Below are 3,308 nucleotides of genomic sequence, written 5' to 3' on the forward strand. Positions count from 1 at the left end.
TCAGTTCAGTTCAGCCGCTCAGTCGTGTCCAACTCTTTGTGACCCCGTGAATCGCAGCACGCCAGGCCTCCCTGTCCATCACCATCTCCCAGAGTTCACTCAGACTCACGTCCTTCGAGTCCATGATGCCATCCAGCCATCTCATCCTCGGTCGTCCCCTTCTCCTCCTGCCCCCAATCCCTCCCAGCATCACAGTCTTTTCCAATGAGTCAACTCTTCACATGAGGTGGCCAAAGTACTGGAGTTTCAGCTTTAGCATCACTCCTTCCAAAGAAATCCCAGGGCTGATCTCCTTCAGAATGGACTGGTTGGATCTCCTTGCAGTCCAAGGGACTCTCAAGAGTCTTCTCCAACACCACAGTTCAAAAGCATCAATTCTATAGACAGGCAATTCCATTCCTAGATATGAGCCTAATAGAGAAGGATACAAATATTCACAAGGAAAAATATGAAAAAATTTTATAGCAGCGTTTTTCTGTAATCAAAAAGAGATATAACCCAAATATTCATTGATAGTAGAATGGACAGATGAATTGCAATGAATTCACACAATAAGATCCTACATAATAATGCAAATAGACAAATTTTTTTGCTACATGCAATAACTCAGAAGGAACTCTGGCAAAGAATTATAAGACATACTGAGTACATACTGCAAGATTCCAGCAGGCTTTAGTGATACTCAAAGTGTATACATTATGTCTCTCTAAATAAATGCTACCTTCCAAAGAAAGGAACAAAATTTCCCTTGTTTAAATATATGTCTTGAATTTATCTTCTGGGAAGATGGAGTAGTGAAACTTAAGTACAGCTTAAATCCAGACGTTATATGTAAAACAAACATAAGAAGACTCTAAAAGGTAGAGAGAGTGAAGCAGACTGTTTAGTGAGCAGAGAAAAATCTTGGTGGTCAAAGTCCGTGAATTTTTCTTTTTGCTGCATATATACCAGACATGGAACTGAAAGTGCCAACAACCCTGAAAAAACAGCAACCTCAGACAAAAATGCCCCAGCAAGAATCGAGTCTCTGTTTAACCATAGGGCCAGGAAAGGGGAAGACTAGAAAGCCAAAAAATAAAAATAAAAAAAATCGAACATTTGTATCCTCAGAGTTCCAGAAGGAGAAGAATTTGGGACTGAAAAGTACTTGAGTGAATGAATGTAAACTTCTCTCCAATATGCCAAGACAAATAGATATGCAGATTTAAGAAGCTGAAGCAATCCAAAGTGGGATCCATACCAAGACACATCATAATTAAGCTTCTGAAAACTAAAGACAAAGAAAAAACCTTGAAAGAAGCCAGAGAAAAACAACATCTTATCTGTTGGAAAAAAATTATTAGAATTACAACAAATTTCTCATCAGAAACCATGGAGGGCAGAGGAAGTGACGTACCATTTCTAAGGTGCCAGAAGCAAAGAACTGTCAACCCAAATGCTATACCCAGCAAAAATATCCTTCATGAATGAAAGGAAAATCAAAACAATATCAAATGAAGGGTAACTAAGAGAATATGTTGACAGAAGACATACCCTAAAGCAACTACAGGGTGTCCTATAAACAGAAAAGAAATGATTTTTAAAAACGAACCTTGGAACACTGAGAAGATGAGAGAAAACAGTGAACCAAAAAAATACGGGAAAATACATTGGATTTTCTTTCTTTCAAGATTTCTAAATTATATTTGATGATTGAAGTGAAAATCATAACATTGTCTGACATGGTTCTAAATGTATGTGGAGGACATATTTAAGACAATTAAAATACCAACAGCAGAGGGTAAAGAAACATAAAGTGAGGTAATGTTTTTATACTTCATATGAACTGCTAAAGTAATGATACTAGAAGATTTGAAATCACTAAAAAGAGCTTTTCAAAGAGGTACAATCAAAAGTACAATAGATAAATCAAAACAGAGTTCTAAAAATTGTTCAAAAAACCTACCCAGAAAAATGGAAAAAAACAGGGAAACATATATATGTGTGTGTATATATATATATATATAATATATATATTTGTGTGTGTATAACTGAATTACTAGTCATTCAGCCAAAGAAATTAAGGCTTATGTTCACAAGAAAAACAATTTGTGGTTTAGTCACTAAGTCATGTCTGACTCTTTCGGACCATAGTCCATCAGGCTCCTCTGTCCATGGGATTCTCCAGGGAATAATACTGGAGTGGTTTCCATTTCCTTCATCAGAGGATCTACCCCCATCTCCTGCATTGGCAGGTGGGTTCTTTACCACTGAGCCACCAGGGAAGTCTGTGAATAGCTAGCTATACAAGAATATTTATATCAACTCAATTTATTGCATCCCAAGTTGGAAACAGTGCATGTATTGTGGTGGGTGAATAGTTTGATACATTCATAGTTTGCAATTCTATTCAGCAATAAAAAGGAAGAGTTATGCAGAGTGATAAAAGCCAATCCCAAAAGTTTGCATGCTGAATAATTCAATGTTTGCAACATTCTCCAAATGGCAAGTTGTAGATATGGAGTAGATTAGTGGGTAAGAGAGTTAAGCATGGAGTAGAGGCGGATAGAAGTGGGTCTGGTTATGGTGATGAAAACATTCTGTATTTTGACTATCAATGTCCATATCTTAGTTTTGATATTTTATTATAGTTTTGCAGAAGGTTACCAATAGGGGAAGCAATAAGATTAAGTGGAATACATCCGCATTGTTTCTTTTTTAAAAGATTTATTCATTTGTGTATTTTTATTTGTATATGTCTGTATGGTTGTGCTGGGTCCCTGCTGCCTCATGGGCTTCTCTCTAGTTGTGGCTAGCAGGGGCTAGTTTCTAACTGTGTTGCACGAACAGATTGAACAGCTTCTCTTTTTGCAGAGCAGAATCTAGGTGCCCAGGCTTCAGTGTTGTGGCATGTGGGCCCAGTAGTTGCAGCTCCCAGACTTCAGAGTGCTGGGTCAACAGTTGTGGTACGTGGGTTTAGTTGCTCTGTGGCATGTGGGCTCTTCCCTGACCAAGGATCAAACCTATGTCTCCTGCATTGTCAGGCAGATTCTTTACCACTGAGCCACCAGGGAAGCTCTCTGCATTATTTCTTACACCTGCATGTGAATCTGTAATTTTCTCCATAAGAAGCTAATTAAAAACTTGCCTGTCTTTAGTGTTGCACAATATATTCTGCATACAGAATTGCAGCTCAATAATTGTTGACATACTTTGTTACTTAAACCATTTCTACTGGAATCACTGATGACTCAAGGTCCACTAATAACTTATTTGAAATCTTACTCAGATATTGCATAGTGATTAGTTTTGTACCTTTGTGTATTGTG

The sequence above is a fragment of the Oryx dammah genome, unplaced genomic scaffold (genome assembly GCF_014754425.2).
Source record: "Oryx dammah isolate SB20612 unplaced genomic scaffold, SCBI_Odam_1.1 HiC_scaffold_25, whole genome shotgun sequence".
Taxonomy (NCBI): domain Eukaryota; kingdom Metazoa; phylum Chordata; class Mammalia; order Artiodactyla; family Bovidae; genus Oryx; species Oryx dammah.